The sequence below is a fragment of the Chiloscyllium punctatum genome, unplaced genomic scaffold, assembly GCF_047496795.1.
Source record: "Chiloscyllium punctatum isolate Juve2018m unplaced genomic scaffold, sChiPun1.3 scaffold_156, whole genome shotgun sequence".
Classification (NCBI taxonomy): Eukaryota; Metazoa; Chordata; class Chondrichthyes; order Orectolobiformes; family Hemiscylliidae; genus Chiloscyllium; species Chiloscyllium punctatum.
In genome coordinates, this window is record NW_027309890.1 from 525,349 (window position 1) to 545,205 (window position 19,857).

Here is a 19,857-nt window from a genome sequence, read left to right on the forward strand (position 1 = left end):
TTTCAACTCACCCCAAATTGGGTAAAACACAGAAATACTCAGTTTACAACCCTTCCATAAGATCATATCGCAGCCGTTACGCTGCAGGGAAAGTCGTCCCAGCTTATTCCACCTCGCCCTACGGTCCAAACATTGACGAAATCATTGTCTATATATTGTCATCAATTTCACGTGTCTTTTTTAACGTTTTCAAGATGTCAATTACGCTGGACAACAACGAGCGATTGGAAACAGAAAGGTGAAACGGAGAATGGCTTCAACTTTCAGTGCTGGATGCCACTGCGCCACAGGGCGGCGACCGCGGCTGGTTTCTGTAGTGTAGTGGTCATCACGTTCGCCTAACACGCGAAAGGTCCCCAGTTCGAAACTGGGCAGAAACTGCTTGGTTCGTCAACTGCAGCCTTTTACATGGACAAGAACGGAGCTTTCTTGCTTGCTTTCCCATCTGCAAACCTGCCTTCGAATTTGCTTGAAAGAATCTGCTCTCGTAGTGAAATGTAAGGCAACTCCATTTAATTACTGTGTAAAGCATTATAAAGTTTTTCTCCAACCTGGTTCTGATGCATATGCCATTCTGTTTGAGAGTGTCCTTGCCGCGTTCTGATCCTTCCACGAAAAGCAGTACCGCATTTGCATTCCTTGCGCAGGCGGCCCGGTTCAAAGGCAGGGAAGAAGCTGCTGCGCAGGTGTCACAGCGCACCACGGATTCCTGAACTTGTCTGTCTGTCAAATGTACCCCAAAGTCGTCTCTGAAAGGCCTCATTTGGAAGCTGTCTGTCGTTATTCAACGCGCGAGAGTTGGTACCAGATTCCTGAATCATATTTTGGGGCAGTTCGCACGTTAGTGGCTCATTCAATCAGCAACAGCAATGAAATAATTTACACTCTCAGAGGAACCTTTGAACCTGTGCTTTCATAGCGCCGCTAATATTAAGGTGCGCCCCGAGATCTAAGCCATGTTGGAACTGAAACGGAGGAATCGACAGAGAGGCTACAGAATGACATCGCATCCATTTGGTTTTCTTTAAATCACTGACGAGCAGGAAAATGTAAAAGGGGAGAGCGAGTGGGGAAGTGAGGCGGTTGCAGCTCTGGTAAAAGTCCTTCTTTGTGATTCACTCCGCAAACAGAGACTTGAAGGTGACTCAGAGGCGTGTGAGCTCTTCACATCGAGATCAGAAAGCACTCAAGGGCAGTTAGCACCTCTTCCGGAGTGGGGGTGGGGTGAGGTAATTACCTTTTGACTTCTGTTACTATGTTCAGAAACTGCCTTTTCGATTGACTTGAACAGAAACTGCATTTCCAATAAGCACCATGGAAGTTAGCAAAATTTATTGAATCGCTTCTCGTCGATTGCCGCACAGGTTTCCGACTCAGTTGGTATCCACGTGGCTCATGTCCAGGAGTGAACATCTCTGCAGCAAATTGCACGGTTAAAGTAAAAGGCACGGAAAGTGGCATCTCGAACCGGCCCCGAGGTCAGAGCATGCTCACAATGTGATCTGTCGTTCTCGGATTGTAATGCGACCTCCGGTTTTAGGGTGGAGAACATTCTTTGGGACCCTTCTTCTGCAAAACAGACACAGTGACTGAATAAATGCTGCACGGTTTGATGTGGAACACGGCCTGCTCAGCTTTGTGCATTTTCCCTGTAGTCAGGTGTGTTTCGTGTTCCGTGTAAACGTGAAAGTCGTCCTGTTTCGAGCAATGTGTGAAATCATTTAGCAAAGCAAGAATCGAAATTGTAGTAATGTCTAGCAGCTCATGGTTATTTGACCGAAGTGTCCAAGTGTCTCTGCTGTCAAGATCGCGTTCGCCTCCCGCGCGGAAAATCGCAAACAGCTCTGCTGTTCCAAAGCGATTTGTGCTTTTACTGGAACCGAATGGAGACTATTATTTCATCGCTGTTGTGAAACAAAGTCCTGCGGTGACTCGACTCGTCGTTATTTGGTTTTTTGTCCAATGGGAAAATCGTTCCAATGAATTTCGGTGTCATATGTTATTGAATTTCTCCCATTTCCTTCATTTCCGTCCTGGAGACATCAGAAGGAAAAGGTAATCTAATCGAGACTGTGATTGGTGAAATTCACTTTTTATGGCCCGTTCTTATGATGTTCTTTCTATCTCTCTTTTCAGCATTGTCTGGAAAGTGGTGGTGCACTAACGCTGCAGTATGTTTGAAAGAGTAGTTTGGAATTGCCCTGTTGTTAGTTGTGAGATTACTTTATGACTCATGCCCTCGGACTGTGACACATTTAGCATTCATGCATCTCTCTGTCTGAAAATGCATTCGGCATGCCAGTTTTGTTTGTGTTCCGTGAAAAATGCTTTCTGTTTTGCGATTCGCTCAGCACATTACGAGTTAACAGGGTTTCTGAGGTAACTTCGAGCAGCAAAACTCCTCAATTGAGGTCTGGGAAAATTTCACGGAGTATGGTCAGTCGGGGCAAAATTAAGGAAGTCGTTCGTATCTGCAGTGTTTCACAATACTACCTTTCCCGTGAGCAGTCGAACAGACTAAACGATTGTGCCACAGACTGCGATGGAAAACTCCGCTAAAAAGTAATCCTTTAAAGCCAGTGTTAGCAACAAGACGTTATGGGGGTACACGGCGTGGAAACAGATATTTAGGTGTATCTCATCCATGCTCACCACATAACCAAAATTAAACAAGTCCCGTTCCCCAGCATTTGGCCCCAATCCCTCTAAACCCATCCTGTCCAGAAACTCATCCGATTACCTTTGCAATTTTCTGAGTGTAATAGCCTCCTCCACTTCCTCTGGGAGCTCATTCCATACACGCACAACCTTCTGTGTGGGAAATGTGCCTCAGGTCGTTTGTCAATTTCAGCCCACTCACCTTAAACCTATGCTCTCGAGTTTTCAACTCACCCCAATTTGGGTAAAACACAGAAATACTCAGTTTACAACCCTTCCATAAGATCATATCGCAGCCGTTACGCTGCAGGGAAAGTCGTCCCAGCTTATTCCACCTCGCCCTACGGTCCAAACATTGACGAAATCATTGTCTATATATTGTCATCAATTTCACGTGTCTTTTTTAACGTTTTCAAGATGTCAATTACGCTGGACAACAACGAGCAATTGGAAACAGAAAGGTGAAACGGAGAATGGCTTCAACTTTCAGTGCTGGATGCCACTGCGCCGCAGGGCGGCGACCGCGGCTGGTTTCTGTAGTGTAGTGGTCATCACGTTCGCCTAACACGCGAAAGGTCCCCAGTTCGAAACTGGGCAGAAACTGCTTTGTTCGTCAACTGCGGCCTTTTACATGGACAAGAACGGAGCTTTCTTGCTTGCTTTCCCATCTGCAAACCTGCCTTCGAATTTGCTTGAAAGAATCTGCTCTCGTAGTGAAATGTAAGGCAACTCCATTTAATTACTGTGTAAAGCATTATAAAGTTTTTCTCCAACCTGGTTCTGATGCATATGCCATTCTGTTTGAGAGTGTCCTTGCCGCGTTCTGATCCTTCCACGAAAAGCAGTACCGCATTTGCATTCCTTGCGCAGGCGGCCCGGTTCAAAGGCAGGGAAGAAGCTGCTGCGCAGGTGTCACAGCGCACCACGGATTCCTGAACTTGTCTGTCTGTCAAATGTACCCCAAAGTCGTCTCTGAAAGGCCTCATTTGGAAGCTGTCTGTCGTTATTCAACGCGCGAGAGTTGGTACCAGATTCCTGAATCATATTTTGGGGCAGTTCGCACGTTAGTGGCTCATTCAATCAGCAACAGCAATGAAATAATTTACACTCTCAGAGGAACCTTTGAACCTGTGCTTTCATAGCGCCGCTAATATTAAGGTGCGCCCCGAGATCTAAGCCATGTTGGAACTGAAACGGAGGAATCGACAGAGAGGCTACAGAATGACATCGCATCCATTTGGTTTTCTTTAAATCACTGACGAGCAGGAAAATGTAAAAGGGGAGAGCGAGTGGGGAAGTGAGGCGGTTGCAGCTCTGGTAAAAGTCCTTCTTTGTGATTCACTCCGCAAACAGAGACTTGAAGGTGACTCAGAGGCGTGTGAGCTCTTCACATCGAGATCAGAAAGCACTCAAGGGCAGTTAGCACCTCTTCCGGAGTGGGGGTGGGGTGAGGTAATTACCTTTTGACTTCTGTTACTATGTTCAGAAACTGCCTTTTCGATTGACTTGAACAGAAACTGCATTTCCAATAAGCACCATGGAAGTTAGCAAAATTTATTGAATCGCTTCTCGTCGATTGCCGCACAGGTTTCCGACTCAGTTGGTATCCACGTGGCTCATGTCCAGGAGTGAACATCTCTGCAGCAAATTGCACGGTTAAAGTAAAAGGCACGGAAAGTGGCATCTCGAACCGGCCCCGAGGTCAGAGCATGCTCACAATGTGATCTGTCGTTCTCGGATTGTAATGCGACCTCCGGTTTTAGGGTGGAGAACATTCTTTGGGACCCTTCTTCTGCAAAACAGACACAGTGACTGAATAAATGCTGCACGGTTTGATGTGGAACACGGCCTGCTCAGCTTTGTGCATTTTCCCTGTAGTCAGGTGTGTTTCGTGTTCCGTGTAAACGTGAAAGTCGTCCTGTTTCGAGCAATGTGTGAAATCATTTAGCAAAGCAAGAATCGAAATTGTAGTAATGTCTAGCAGCTCATGGTTATTTGACCGAAGTGTCCAAGTGTCTCTGCTGTCAAGATCGCGTTCGCCTCCCGCGCGGAAAATCGCAAACAGCTCTGCTGTTCCAAAGCGATTTGTGCTTTTACTGGAACCGAATGGAGACTATTATTTCATCGCTGTTGTGAAACAAAGTCCTGCGGTGACTCGACTCGTCGTTATTTGGTTTTTTGTCCAATGGGAAAATCGTTCCAATGAATTTCGGTGTCATATGTTATTGAATTTCTCCCATTTCCTTCATTTCCGTCCTGGAGACATCAGAAGGAAAAGGTAATCTAATCGAGACTGTGATTGGTGAAATTCACTTTTTATGGCCCGTTCTTATGATGTTCTTTCTATCTCTCTTTTCAGCATTGTCTGGAAAGTGGTGGTGCACTAACGCTGCAGTATGTTTGAAAGAGTAGTTTGGAATTGCCCTGTTGTTAGTTGTGAGATTACTTTATGACTCATGCCCTCGGACTGTGACACATTTAGCATTCATGCATCTCTCTGTCTGAAAATGCATTCGGCATGCCAGTTTTGTTTGTGTTCCGTGAAAAATGCTTTCTGTTTTGCGATTCGCTCAGCACATTACGAGTTAACAGGGTTTCTGAGGTAACTTCGAGCAGCAAAACTCCTCAATTGAGGTCTGGGAAAATTTCACGGAGTATGGTCAGTCGGGGCAAAATTAAGGAAGTCGTTCGTATCTGCAGTGTTTCACAATACTACCTTTCCCGTGAGCAGTCGAACAGACTAAACGATTGTGCCACAGACTGCGATGGAAAACTCCGCTAAAAAGTAATCCTTTAAAGCCAGTGTTAGCAACAAGACGTTATGGGGGTACACGGCGTGGAAACAGATATTTAGGTGTATCTCATCCATGCTCACCACATAACCAAAATTAAACAAGTCCCGTTCCCCAGCATTTGGCCCCAATCCCTCTAAACCCATCCTGTCCAGAAACTCATCCGATTACCTTTGCAATTTTCTGAGTGTAATAGCCTCCTCCACTTCCTCTGGGAGCTCATTCCATACACGCACAACCTTCTGTGTGGGAAATGTGCCTCAGGTCGTTTGTCAATTTCAGCCCACTCACCTTAAACCTATGCTCTCGAGTTTTCAACTCACCCCAATTTGGGTAAAACACAGAAATACTCAGTTTACAACCCTTCCATAAGATCATATCGCAGCCGTTACGCTGCAGGGAAAGTCGTCCCAGCTTATTCCACCTCGCCCTACGGTCCAAACATTGACGAAATCATTGTCTATATATTGTCATCAATTTCACGTGTCTTTTTTAACGTTTTCAAGATGTCAATTACGCTGGACAACAACGAGCAATTGGAAACAGAAAGGTGAAACGGAGAATGGCTTCAACTTTCAGTGCTGGATGCCACTGCGCCGCAGGGCGGCGACCGCGGCTGGTTTCTGTAGTGTAGTGGTCATCACGTTCGCCTAACACGCGAAAGGTCCCCAGTTCGAAACTGGGCAGAAACTGCTTTGTTCGTCAACTGCGGCCTTTTACATGGACAAGAACGGAGCTTTCTTGCTTGCTTTCCCATCTGCAAACCTGCCTTCGAATTTGCTTGAAAGAATCTGCTCTCGTAGTGAAATGTAAGGCAACTCCATTTAATTACTGTGTAAAGCATTATAAAGTTTTTCTCCAACCTGGTTCTGATGCATATGCCATTCTGTTTGAGAGTGTCCTTGCCGCGTTCTGATCCTTCCACGAAAAGCAGTACCGCATTTGCATTCCTTGCGTAGGCGGACCGGCTCAAAGGCAGGTCACAGCGCACCACGGATTCCTGAACTTGTCTGTCTGTCAAATGTACCCCAAAGTCGTCTCTGAAAGGCCTCATTTGGAAGCTGTCTGTCGTTATTCAACGCGCGAGAGTTGGTACCAGATTCCTGAATCATATTTTGGGGCAGTTCGCACGTTAGTGGCTCATTCAATCAGCAACAGCAATGAAATAATTTACACTCTCAGAGGAACCTTTGAACCTGTGCTTTCATAGCGCCGCTAATATTAAGGTGCGCCCCGAGATCTAAGCCATGTTGGAACTGAAACGGAGGAATCGACAGAGAGGCTACAGAATGACATCGCATCCATTTGGTTTTCTTTAAATCACTGACGAGCAGGAAAATGTAAAAGGGGAGAGCGAGTGGGGAAGTGAGGCGGTTGCAGCTCTGGTAAAAGTCCTTCTTTGTGATTCACTCCGCAAACAGAGACTTGAAGGTGACTCAGAGGCGTGTGAGCTCTTCACATCGAGATCAGAAAGCACTCAAGGGCAGTTAGCACCTCTTCCGGAGTGGGGGTGGGGTGAGGTAATTACCTTTTGACTTCTGTTACTATGTTCAGAAACTGCCTTTTCGATTGACTTGAACAGAAACTGCATTTCCAATAAGCACCATGGAAGTTAGCAAAATTTATTGAATCGCTTCTCGTCGATTGCCGCACAGGTTTCCGACTCAGTTGGTATCCACGTGGCTCATGTCCAGGAGTGAACATCTCTGCAGCAAATTGCACGGTTAAAGTAAAAGGCACGGAAAGTGGCATCTCGAACCGGCCCCGAGGTCAGAGCATGCTCACAATGTGATCTGTCGTTCTCGGATTGTAATGCGACCTCCGGTTTTAGGGTGGAGAACATTCTTTGGGACCCTTCTTCTGCAAAACAGACACAGTGACTGAATAAATGCTGCACGGTTTGATGTGGAACACGGCCTGCTCAGCTTTGTGCATTTTCCCTGTAGTCAGGTGTGTTTCGTGTTCCGTGTAAACGTGAAAGTCGTCCTGTTTCGAGCAATGTGTGAAATCATTTAGCAAAGCAAGAATCGAAATTGTAGTAATGTCTAGCAGCTCATGGTTATTTGACCGAAGTGTCCAAGTGTCTCTGCTGTCAAGATCGCGTTCGCCTCCCGCGCGGAAAATCGCAAACAGCTCTGCTGTTCCAAAGCGATTTGTGCTTTTACTGGAACCGAATGGAGACTATTATTTCATCGCTGTTGTGAAACAAAGTCCTGCGGTGACTCGACTCGTCGTTATTTGGTTTTTTGTCCAATGGGAAAATCGTTCCAATGAATTTCGGTGTCATATGTTATTGAATTTCTCCCATTTCCTTCATTTCCGTCCTGGAGACATCAGAAGGAAAAGGTAATCTAATCGAGACTGTGATTGGTGAAATTCACTTTTTATGGCCCGTTCTTATGATGTTCTTTCTATCTCTCTTTTCAGCATTGTCTGGAAAGTGGTGGTGCACTAACGCTGCAGTATGTTTGAAAGAGTAGTTTGGAATTGCCCTGTTGTTAGTTGTGAGATTACTTTATGACTCATGCCCTCGGACTGTGACACATTTAGCATTCATGCATCTCTCTGTCTGAAAATGCATTCGGCATGCCAGTTTTGTTTGTGTTCCGTGAAAAATGCTTTCTGTTTTGCGATTCGCTCAGCACATTACGAGTTAACAGGGTTTCTGAGGTAACTTCGAGCAGCAAAACTCCTCAATTGAGGTCTGGGAAAATTTCACGGAGTATGGTCAGTCGGGGCAAAATTAAGGAAGTCGTTCGTATCTGCAGTGTTTCACAATACTACCTTTCCCGTGAGCAGTCGAACAGACTAAACGATTGTGCCACAGACTGCGATGGAAAACTCCGCTAAAAAGTAATCCTTTAAAGCCAGTGTTAGCAACAAGACGTTATGGGGGTACACGGCGTGGAAACAGATATTTAGGTGTATCTCATCCATGCTCACCACATAACCAAAATTAAACAAGTCCCGTTCCCCAGCATTTGGCCCCAATCCCTCTAAACCCATCCTGTCCAGAAACTCATCCGATTACCTTTGCAATTTTCTGAGTGTAATAGCCTCCTCCACTTCCTCTGGGAGCTCATTCCATACACGCACAACCTTCTGTGTGGGAAATGTGCCTCAGGTCGTTTGTCAATTTCAGCCCACTCACCTTAAACCTATGCTCTCGAGTTTTCAACTCACCCCAATTTGGGTAAAACACAGAAATACTCAGTTTACAACCCTTCCATAAGATCATATCGCAGCCGTTACGCTGCAGGGAAAGTCGTCCCAGCTTATTCCACCTCGCCCTACGGTCCAAACATTGACGAAATCATTGTCTATATATTGTCATCAATTTCACGTGTCTTTTTTAACGTTTTCAAGATGTCAATTACGCTGGACAACAACGAGCAATTGGAAACAGAAAGGTGAAACGGAGAATGGCTTCAACTTTCAGTGCCGGATGCCACTGCGCCGCAGGGCGGCGACCGCGGCTGGTTTCTGTAGTGTAGTGGTCATCACGTTCGCCTAACACGCGAAAGGTCCCCAGTTCGAAACTGGGCAGAAACTGCTTTGTTCGTCAACTGCGGCCTTTTACATGGACAAGAACGGAGCTTTCTTGCTTGCTTTCCCATCTGCAAACCTGCCTTCGAATTTGCTTGAAAGAATCTGCTCTCGTAGTGAAATGTAAGGCAACTCCATTTAATTACTGTGTAAAGCATTATAAAGTTTTTCTCCAACCTGGTTCTGATGCATATGCCATTCTGTTTGAGAGTGTCCTTGCCGCGTTCTGATCCTTCCACGAAAAGCAGTACCGCATTTGCATTCCTTGCGCAGGCGGCCCGGTTCAAAGGCAGGGAAGAAGCTGCTGCGCAGGTGTCACAGCGCACCACGGATTCCTGAACTTGTCTGTCTGTCAAATGTACCCCAAAGTCGTCTCTGAAAGGCCTCATTTGGAAGCTGTCTGTCGTTATTCAACGCGCGAGAGTTGGTACCAGATTCCTGAATCATATTTTGGGGCAGTTCGCACGTTAGTGGCTCATTCAATCAGCAACAGCAATGAAATAATTTACACTCTCAGAGGAACCTTTGAACCTGTGCTTTCATAGCGCCGCTAATATTAAGGTGCGCCCCGAGATCTAAGCCATGTTGGAACTGAAACGGAGGAATCGACAGAGAGGCTACAGAATGACATCGCATCCATTTGGTTTTCTTTAAATCACTGACGAGCAGGAAAATGTAAAAGGGGAGAGCGAGTGGGGAAGTGAGGCGGTTGCAGCTCTGGTAAAAGTCCTTCTTTGTGATTCACTCCGCAAACAGAGACTTGAAGGTGACTCAGAGGCGTGTGAGCTCTTCACATCGAGATCAGAAAGCACTCAAGGGCAGTTAGCACCTCTTCCGGAGTGGGGGTGGGGTGAGGTAATTACCTTTTGACTTCTGTTACTATGTTCAGAAACTGCCTTTTCGATTGACTTGAACAGAAACTGCATTTCCAATAAGCACCATGGAAGTTAGCAAAATTTATTGAATCGCTTCTCGTCGATTGCCGCACAGGTTTCCGACTCAGTTGGTATCCACGTGGCTCATGTCCAGGAGTGAACATCTCTGCAGCAAATTGCACGGTTAAAGTAAAAGGCACGGAAAGTGGCATCTCGAACCGGCCCCGAGGTCAGAGCATGCTCACAATGTGATCTGTCGTTCTCGGATTGTAATGCGACCTCCGGTTTTAGGGTGGAGAACATTCTTTGGGACCCTTCTTCTGCAAAACAGACACAGTGACTGAATAAATGCTGCACGGTTTGATGTGGAACACGGCCTGCTCAGCTTTGTGCATTTTCCCTGTAGTCAGGTGTGTTTCGTGTTCCGTGTAAACGTGAAAGTCGTCCTGTTTCGAGCAATGTGTGAAATCATTTAGCAAAGCAAGAATCGAAATTGTAGTAATGTCTAGCAGCTCATGGTTATTTGACCGAAGTGTCCAAGTGTCTCTGCTGTCAAGATCGCGTTCGCCTCCCGCGCGGAAAATCGCAAACAGCTCTGCTGTTCCAAAGCGATTTGTGCTTTTACTGGAACCGAATGGAGACTATTATTTCATCGCTGTTGTGAAACAAAGTCCTGCGGTGACTCGACTCGTCGTTATTTGGTTTTTTGTCCAATGGGAAAATCGTTCCAATGAATTTCGGTGTCATATGTTATTGAATTTCTCCCATTTCCTTCATTTCCGTCCTGGAGACATCAGAAGGAAAAGGTAATCTAATCGAGACTGTGATTGGTGAAATTCACTTTTTATGGCCCGTTCTTATGATGTTCTTTCTATCTCTCTTTTCAGCATTGTCTGGAAAGTGGTGGTGCACTAACGCTGCAGTATGTTTGAAAGAGTAGTTTGGAATTGCCCTGTTGTTAGTTGTGAGATTACTTTATGACTCATGCCCTCGGACTGTGACACATTTAGCATTCATGCATCTCTCTGTCTGAAAATGCATTCGGCATGCCAGTTTTGTTTGTGTTCCGTGAAAAATGCTTTCTGTTTTGCGATTCGCTCAGCACATTACGAGTTAACAGGGTTTCTGAGGTAACTTCGAGCAGCAAAACTCCTCAATTGAGGTCTGGGAAAATTTCACGGAGTATGGTCAGTCGGGGCAAAATTAAGGAAGTCGTTCGTATCTGCAGTGTTTCACAATACTACCTTTCCCGTGAGCAGTCGAACAGACTAAACGATTGTGCCACAGACTGCGATGGAAAACTCCGCTAAAAAGTAATCCTTTAAAGCCAGTGTTAGCAACAAGACGTTATGGGGGTACACGGCGTGGAAACAGATATTTAGGTGTATCTCATCCATGCTCACCACATAACCAAAATTAAACAAGTCCCGTTCCCCAGCATTTGGCCCCAATCCCTCTAAACCCATCCTGTCCAGAAACTCATCCGATTACCTTTGCAATTTTCTGAGTGTAATAGCCTCCTCCACTTCCTCTGGGAGCTCATTCCATACACGCACAACCTTCTGTGTGGGAAATGTGCCTCAGGTCGTTTGTCAATTTCAGCCCACTCACCTTAAACCTATGCTCTCGAGTTTTCAACTCACCCCAATTTGGGTAAAACACAGAAATACTCAGTTTACAACCCTTCCATAAGATCATATCGCAGCCGTTACGCTGCAGGGAAAGTCGTCCCAGCTTATTCCACCTCGCCCTACGGTCCAAACATTGACGAAATCATTGTCTATATATTGTCATCAATTTCACGTGTCTTTTTTAACGTTTTCAAGATGTCAATTACGCTGGACAACAACGAGCAATTGGAAACAGAAAGGTGAAACGGAGAATGGCTTCAACTTTCAGTGCTGGATGCCACTGCGCCGCAGGGCGGCGACCGCGGCTGGTTTCTGTAGTGTAGTGGTCATCACGTTCGCCTAACACGCGAAAGGTCCCCAGTTCGAAACTGGGCAGAAACTGCTTTGTTCGTCAACTGCGGCCTTTTACATGGACAAGAACGGAGCTTTCTTGCTTGCTTTCCCATCTGCAAACCTGCCTTCGAATTTGCTTGAAAGAATCTGCTCTCGTAGTGAAATGTAAGGCAACTCCATTTAATTACTGTGTAAAGCATTATAAAGTTTTTCTCCAACCTGGTTCTGATGCATATGCCATTCTGTTTGAGAGTGTCCTTGCCGCGTTCTGATCCTTCCACGAAAAGCAGTACCGCATTTGCATTCCTTGCGTAGGCGGACCGGCTCAAAGGCAGGTCACAGCGCACCACGGATTCCTGAACTTGTCTGTCTGTCAAATGTACCCCAAAGTCGTCTCTGAAAGGCCTCATTTGGAAGCTGTCTGTCGTTATTCAACGCGCGAGAGTTGGTACCAGATTCCTGAATCATATTTTGGGGCAGTTCGCACGTTAGTGGCTCATTCAATCAGCAACAGCAATGAAATAATTTACACTCTCAGAGGAACCTTTGAACCTGTGCTTTCATAGCGCCGCTAATATTAAGGTGCGCCCCGAGATCTAAGCCATGTTGGAACTGAAACGGAGGAATCGACAGAGAGGCTACAGAATGACATCGCATCCAATTGGTTTTCTTTAAATCACTGACGAGCAGGAAAATGTAAAAGGGGAGAGCGAGTGGGGAAGTGAGGCGGTTGCAGCTCTGGTAAAAGTCCTTCTTTGTAATTCACTCCGCAAACAGAGACTTGAAGGTGACTCAGAGGCGTGTGAGCTCTTCACATCGAGATCAGAAAGCACTCAAGGGCAGTTAGCACCTCTTCCGGAGTGGGGGTGGGGTGAGGTAATTACCTTTTGACTTCTGTTACTATGTTCAGAAACTGCCTTTTCGATTGACTTGAACAGAAACTGCATTTCCAATAAGCACCATGGAAGTTAGCAAAATTTATTGAATCGCTTCTCGTCGATTGCCGCACAGGTTTCCGACTCAGTTGGTATCCACGTGGCTCATGTCCAGGAGTGAACATCTCTGCAGCAAATTGCACGGTTAAAGTAAAAGGCACGGAAAGTGGCATCTCGAACCGGCCCCGAGGTCAGAGCATGCTCACAATGTGATCTGTCGTTCTCGGATTGTAATGCGACCTCCGGTTTTAGGGTGGAGAACATTCTTTGGGACCCTTCTTCTGCAAAACAGACACAGTGACTGAATAAATGCTGCACGGTTTGATGTGGAACACGGCCTGCTCAGCTTTGTGCATTTTCCCTGTAGTCAGGTGTGTTTCGTGTTCCGTGTAAACGTGAAAGTCGTCCTGTTTCGAGCAATGTGTGAAATCATTTAGCAAAGCAAGAATCGAAATTGTAGTAATGTCTAGCAGCTCATGGTTATTTGACCGAAGTGTCCAAGTGTCTCTGCTGTCAAGATCGCGTTCGCCTCCCGCGCGGAAAATCGCAAACAGCTCTGCTGTTCCAAAGCGATTTGTGCTTTTACTGGAACCGAATGGAGACTATTATTTCATCGCTGTTGTGAAACAAAGTCCTGCGGTGACTCGACTCGTCGTTATTTGGTTTTTTGTCCAATGGGAAAATCGTTCCAATGAATTTCGGTGTCATATGTTATTGAATTTCTCCCATTTCCTTCATTTCCGTCCTGGAGACATCAGAAGGAAAAGGTAATCTAATCGAGACTGTGATTGGTGAAATTGACTTTTTATGGCCCGTTCTTATGATGTTCTTTCTATCTCTCTTTTCAGCATTGTCTGGAAAGTGGTGGTGCACTAACGCTGCAGTATGTTTGAAAGAGTAGTTTGGAATTGCCCTGTTGTTAGTTGTGAGATTACTTTATGACTCATGCCCTCGGACTGTGACACATTTAGCATTCATGCATCTCTCTGTCTGAAAATGCATTCGGCATGCCAGTTTTGTTTGTGTTCCGTGAAAAATGCTTTCTGTTTTGCGATTCGCTCAGCACATTACGAGTTAACAGGGTTTCTGAGGTAACTTCGAGCAGCAAAACTCCTCAATTGAGGTCTGGGAAAATTTCACGGAGTATGGTCAGTCGGGGCAAAATTAAGGAAGTCGTTCGTATCTGCAGTGTTTCACAATACTACCTTTCCCGTGAGCAGTCGAACAGACTAAACGATTGTGCCACAGACTGCGATGGAAAACTCCGCTAAAAAGTAATCCTTTAAAGCCAGTGTTAGCAACAAGACGTTATGGGGGTACACGGCGTGGAAACAGATATTTAGGTGTATCTCATCCATGCTCACCACATAACCAAAATTAAACAAGTCCCGTTCCCCAGCATTTGGCCCCAATCCCTCTAAACCCATCCTGTCCAGAAACTCATCCGATTACCTTTGCAATTTTCTGAGTGTAATAGCCTCCTCCACTTCCTCTGGGAGCTCATTCCATACACGCACAACCTTCTGTGTGGGAAATGTGCCTCAGGTCGTTTGTCAATTTCAGCCCACTCACCTTAAACCTATGCTCTCGAGTTTTCAACTCACCCCAATTTGGGTAAAACACAGAAATACTCAGTTTACAACCCTTCCATAAGATCATATCGCAGCCGTTACGCTGCAGGGAAAGTCGTCCCAGCTTATTCCACCTCGCCCTACGGTCCAAACATTGACGAAATCATTGTCTATATATTGTCATCAATTTCACGTGTCTTTTTTAACGTTTTCAAGATGTCAATTACGCTGGACAACAACGAGCAATTGGAAACAGAAAGGTGAAACGGAGAATGGCTTCAACTTTCAGTGCTGGATGCCACTGCGCCGCAGGGCGGCGACCGCGGCGGGTTTCTGTAGTGTAGTGGTCATCACGTTCGCCTAACACGCGAAAGGTCCCCAGTTCGAAACTGGGCAGAAACTGCTTTGTTCGTCAACTGCGGCCTTTTACATGGACAAGAACGGAGCTTTCTTGCTTGCTTTCCCATCTGCAAACCTGCCTTCGAATTTGCTTGAAAGAATCTGCTCTCGTAGTGAAATGTAAGGCAACTCCATTTAATTACTGTGTAAAGCATTATAAAGTTTTTCTCCAACCTGGTTCTGATGCATATGCCATTCTGTTTGAGAGTGTCCTTGCCGCGTTCTGATCCTTCCACGAAAAGCAGTACCGCATTTGCATTCCTTGCGTAGGCGGACCGGTTCAAAGGCAGGTCACAGCGCACCACGGATTCCTGAACTTGTCTGTCTGTCAAATGTACCCCAAAGTCGTCTCTGAAAGGCCTCATTTGGAAGCTGTCTGTCGTTATTCAACGCGCGAGAGTTGGTACCAGATTCCTGAATCATATTTTGGGGCAGTTCGCACGTTAGTGGCTCATTCAATCAGCAACAGCAATGAAATAATTTACACTCTCAGAGGAACCTTTGAACCTGTGCTTTCATAGCGCCGCTAATATTAAGGTGCGCCCCGAGATCTAAGCCATGTTGGAACTGAAACGGAGGAATCGACAGAGAGGCTACAGAATGACATCGCATCCATTTGGTTTTCTTTAAATCACTGACGAGCAGGAAAATGTAAAAGGGGAGAGCGAGTGGGGAAGTGAGGCGGTTGCAGCTCTGGTAAAAGTCCTTCTTTGTGATTCACTCCGCAAACAGAGACTTGAAGGTGACTCAGAGGCGTGTGAGCTCTTCACATCGAGATCAGAAAGCACTCAAGGGCAGTTAGCACCTCTTCCGGAGTGGGGGTGGGGTGAGGTAATTACCTTTTGACTTCTGTTACTATGTTCAGAAACTGCCTTTTCGATTGACTTGAACAGAAACTGCATTTCCAATAAGCACCATGGAAGTTAGCAAAATTTATTGAATCGCTTCTCGTCGATTGCCGCACAGGTTTCCGACTCAGTTGGTATCCACGTGGCTCATGTCCAGGAGTGAACATCTCTGCAGCAAATTGCACGGTTAAAGTAAAAGGCACGGAAAGTGGCATCTCGAACCGGCCCCGAGGTCAGAGCATGCTCACAATGTGATCTGTCGTTCTCGGATTGTAATGCGACCTCCGGTTTTAGGGTGGAGAACATTCTTTGGGACCCTTCTTCTGCAAAACAGACACAGTGACTGAATAAATGCTGCACGGTTTGATGTGGAACACGGCCTGCTCAGCTTTGTGCATTTTCCCTGTAGTCAGGTGTGTTTCGTGTTCCGTGTAAACGTGAAAGTCGTCCTGTTTCGAGCAATGTGTGAAATCATTTAGCAAAGCAAGAATCGAAATTGTAGTAATGTCTAGCAGCTCATGGTTATTTGACCGAAGTGTCCAAGTGTCTCTGCTGTCAAGATCGCGTTCGCCTCCCGCGCGGAAAATCGCAAACAGCTCTGCTGTTCCAAAGCGATTTGTGCTTTTACTGGAACCGAATGGAGACTATTATTTCATCGCTGTTGTGAAACAAAGTCCTGCGGTGACTCGACTCGTCGTTATTTGGTTTTTTGTCCAATGGGAAAATCGTTCCAATGAATTTCGGTGTCATATGTTATTGAATTTCTCCCATTTCCTTCATTTCCGTCCTGGAGACATCAGAAGGAAAAGGTAATCTAATCGAGACTGTGATTGGTGAAATTGACTTTTTATGGCCCGTTCTTATGATGTTCTTTCTATCTCTCTTTTCAGCATTGTCTGGAAAGTGGTGGTGCACTAACGCTGCAGTATGTTTGAAAGAGTAGTTTGGAATTGCCCTGTTGTTAGTCGTGAGATTACTTTATGACTCATGCCCTCGGACTGTGACACATTTAGCATTCATGCATCTCTCTGTCTGAAAATGCATTCGGCATGCCAGTTTTGTTTGTGTTCCGTGAAAAATGCTTTCTGTTTTGCGATTCGCTCAGCACATTACGAGTTAACAGGGTTTCTGAGGTAACTTCGAGCAGCAAAACTCCTCAATTGAGGTCTGGGAAAATTTCACGGAGTATGGTCAGTCGGGGCAAAATTAAGGAAGTCGTTCGTATCTGCAGTGTTTCACAATACTACCTTTCCCGTGAGCAGTCGAACAGACTAAACGATTGTGCCACAGACTGCGATGGAAAACTCCGCTAAAAAGTAATCCTTTAAAGCCAGTGTTAGCAACAAGACGTTATGGGGGTACACGGCGTGGAAACAGATATTTAGGTGTATCTCATCCATGCTCACCACATAACCAAAATTAAACAAGTCCCGTTCCCCAGCATTTGGCCCCAATCCCTCTAAACCCATCCTGTCCAGAAACTCATCCGATTACCTTTGCAATTTTCTGAGTGTAATAGCCTCCTCCACTTCCTCTGGGAGCTCATTCCATACACGCACAACCTTCTGTGTGGGAAATGTGCCTCAGGTCGTTTGTCAATTTCAGCCCACTCACCTTAAACCTATGCTCTCGAGTTTTCAACTCACCCCAAATTGGGTAAAACACAGAAATACTCAGTTTACAACCCTTCCATAAGATCATATCGCAGCCGTTACGCTGCAGGGAAAGTCGTCCCAGCTTATTCCACCTCGCCCTACGGTCCAAACATTGACGAAATCATTGTCTATATATTGTCATCAATTTCACGTGTCTTTTTTAACGTTTTCAAGATGTCAATTACGCTGGACAACAACGAGCGATTGGAAACAGAAAGGTGAAACGGAGAATGGCTTCAACTTTCAGTGCTGGATGCCACTGCGCCGCAGGGCGGCGACCGCGGCTGGTTTCTGTAGTGTAGTGGTCATCACGTTCGCCTAACACGCGAAAGGTCCCCAGTTCGAAACTGGGCAGAAACTGCTTTGTTCGTCAACTGCGGCCTTTTACATGGACAAGAACGGAGCTTTCTTGCTTGCTTTCCCATCTGCAAACCTGCCTTCGAATTTGCTTGAAAGAATCTGCTCTCGTAGTGAAATGTAAGGCAACTCCATTTAATTACTGTGTAAAGCATTATAAAGTTTTTCTCCAACCTGGTTCTGATGCATATGCCATTCTGTTTGAGAGTGTCCTTGCCGCGTTCTGATCCTTCCACGAAAAGCAGTACCGCATTTGCATTCCTTGCGTAGGCGGACCGGTTCAAAGGCAGGTCACAGCGCACCACGGATTCCTGAACTTGTCTGTCTGTCAAATGTACCCCAAAGTCGTCTCTGAAAGGCCTCATTTGGAAGCTGTCTGTCGTTATTCAACGCGCGAGAGTTGGTACCAGATTCCTGAATCATATTTTGGGGCAGTTCGCACGTTAGTGGCTCATTCAATCAGCAACAGCAATGAAATAATTTACACTCTCAGAGGAACCTTTGAACCTGTGCTTTCATAGCGCCGCTAATATTAAGGTGCGCCCCGAGATCTAAGCCATGTTGGAACTGAAACGGAGGAATCGACAGAGAGGCTACAGAATGACATCGCATCCATTTGGTTTTCTTTAAATCACTGACGAGCAGGAAAATGTAAAAGGGGAGAGCGAGTGGGGAAGTGAGGCGGTTGCAGCTCTGGTAAAAGTCCTTCTTTGTGATTCACTCCGCAAACAGAGACTTGAAGGTGACTCAGAGGCGTGTGAGCTCTTCACATCGAGATCAGAAAGCACTCAAGGGCAGTTAGCACCTCTTCCGGAGTGGGGGTGGGGTGAGGTAATTACCTTTTGACTTCTGTTACTATGTTCAGAAACTGCCTTTTCGATTGACTTGAACAGAAACTGCATTTCCAATAAGCACCATGGAAGTTAGCAAAATTTATTGAATCGCTTCTCGTCGATTGCCGCACAGGTTTCCGACTCAGTTGGTATCCACGTGGCTCATGTCCAGGAGTGAACATCTCTGCAGCAAATTGCACGGTTAAAGTAAAAGGCACGGAAAGTGGCATCTCGAACCGGCCCCGAGGTCAGAGCATGCTCACAATGTGATCTGTCGTTCTCGGATTGTAATGCGACCTCCGGTTTTAGGGTGGAGAACATTCTTTGGGACCCTTCTTCTGCAAAACAGACACAGTGACTGAATAAATGCTGCACGGTTTGATGTGGAACACGGCCTGCTCAGCTTTGTGCATTTTCCCTGTAGTCAGGTGTGTTTCGTGTTCCGTGTAAACGTGAAAGTCGTCCTGTTTCGAGCAATGTGTGAAATCATTTAGCAAAGCAAGAATCGAAATTGTAGTAATGTCTAGCAGCTCATGGTTATTTGACCGAAGTGTCCAAGTGTCTCTGCTGTCAAGATCGCGTTCGCCTCCCGCGCGGAAAATCGCAAACAGCTCTGCTGTTCCAAAGCGATTTGTGCTTTTACTGGAACCGAATGGAGACTATTATTTCATCGCTGTTGTGAAACAAAGTCCTGCGGTGACTCGACTCGTCGTTATTTGGTTTTTTGTCCAATGGGAAAATCGTTCCAATGAATTTCGGTGTCATATGTTATTGAATTTCTCCCATTTCCTTCATTTCCGTCCTGGAGACATCAGAAGGAAAAGGTAATCTAATCGAGACTGTGATTGGTGAAATTGACTTTTTATGGCCCGTTCTTATGATGTTCTTTCTATCTCTCTTTTCAGCATTGTCTGGAAAGTGGTGGTGCACTAACGCTGCAGTATGTTTGAAAGAGTAGTTTGGAATTGCCCTGTTGTTAGTTGTGAGATTACTTTATGACTCATGCCCTCGGACTGTGACACATTTAGCATTCATGCATCTCTCTGTCTGAAAATGCATTCGGCATGCCAGTTTTGTTTGTGTTCCGTGAAAAATGCTTTCTGTTTTGCGATTCGCTCAGCACATTACGAGTTAACAGGGTTTCTGAGGTAACTTCGAGCAGCAAAACTCCTCAATTGAGGTCTGGGAAAATTTCACGGAGTATGGTCAGTCGGGGCAAAATTAAGGAAGTCGTTCGTATCTGCAGTGTTTCACAATACTACCTTTCCCGTGAGCAGTCGAACAGACTAAACGATTGTGCCACAGACTGCGATGGAAAACTCCGCTAAAAAGTAATCCTTTAAAGCCAGTGTTAGCAACAAGACGTTATGGGGGTACACGGCGTGGAAACAGATATTTAGGTGTATCTCATCCATGCTCACCAC

At 45.8% G+C, this 19,857-nt stretch overlaps 7 non-coding genes across 7 annotated transcripts; all 7 read left to right on the top strand.

Moving 5' to 3' along the window:
• The first annotated feature begins 307 nt into the window (after nucleotides 1–307).
• trnav-aac (transfer RNA valine (anticodon AAC)) lies at nucleotides 308–380 on the top strand. Its single transcript has one exon. It is a non-coding gene; the product is annotated as a tRNA-Val (tRNA).
• A 2,808-nt stretch (nucleotides 381–3,188) lies between these two features.
• trnav-aac (transfer RNA valine (anticodon AAC)) lies at nucleotides 3,189–3,261 on the top strand. Its single transcript has one exon. It is a non-coding gene; the product is annotated as a tRNA-Val (tRNA).
• Nucleotides 3,262–6,069: 2,808 nt separating this feature from the next.
• trnav-aac (transfer RNA valine (anticodon AAC)) lies at nucleotides 6,070–6,142 on the top strand. Its single transcript has one exon. It is a non-coding gene; the product is annotated as a tRNA-Val (tRNA).
• Nucleotides 6,143–8,929: 2,787 nt separating this feature from the next.
• On the top strand, nucleotides 8,930–9,002 carry trnav-aac (transfer RNA valine (anticodon AAC)). The gene has a single exon. It is a non-coding gene; the product is annotated as a tRNA-Val (tRNA).
• Nucleotides 9,003–11,810: 2,808 nt separating this feature from the next.
• trnav-aac (transfer RNA valine (anticodon AAC)) lies at nucleotides 11,811–11,883 on the top strand. Its single transcript has one exon. It is a non-coding gene; the product is annotated as a tRNA-Val (tRNA).
• Nucleotides 11,884–14,670: 2,787 nt separating this feature from the next.
• Nucleotides 14,671–14,743, top strand: trnav-aac (transfer RNA valine (anticodon AAC)). The gene has a single exon. It is a non-coding gene; the product is annotated as a tRNA-Val (tRNA).
• A 2,787-nt stretch (nucleotides 14,744–17,530) lies between these two features.
• trnav-aac (transfer RNA valine (anticodon AAC)) lies at nucleotides 17,531–17,603 on the top strand. The gene has a single exon. It is a non-coding gene; the product is annotated as a tRNA-Val (tRNA).
• The last annotated feature ends 2,254 nt before the right edge of the window (nucleotides 17,604–19,857 follow it).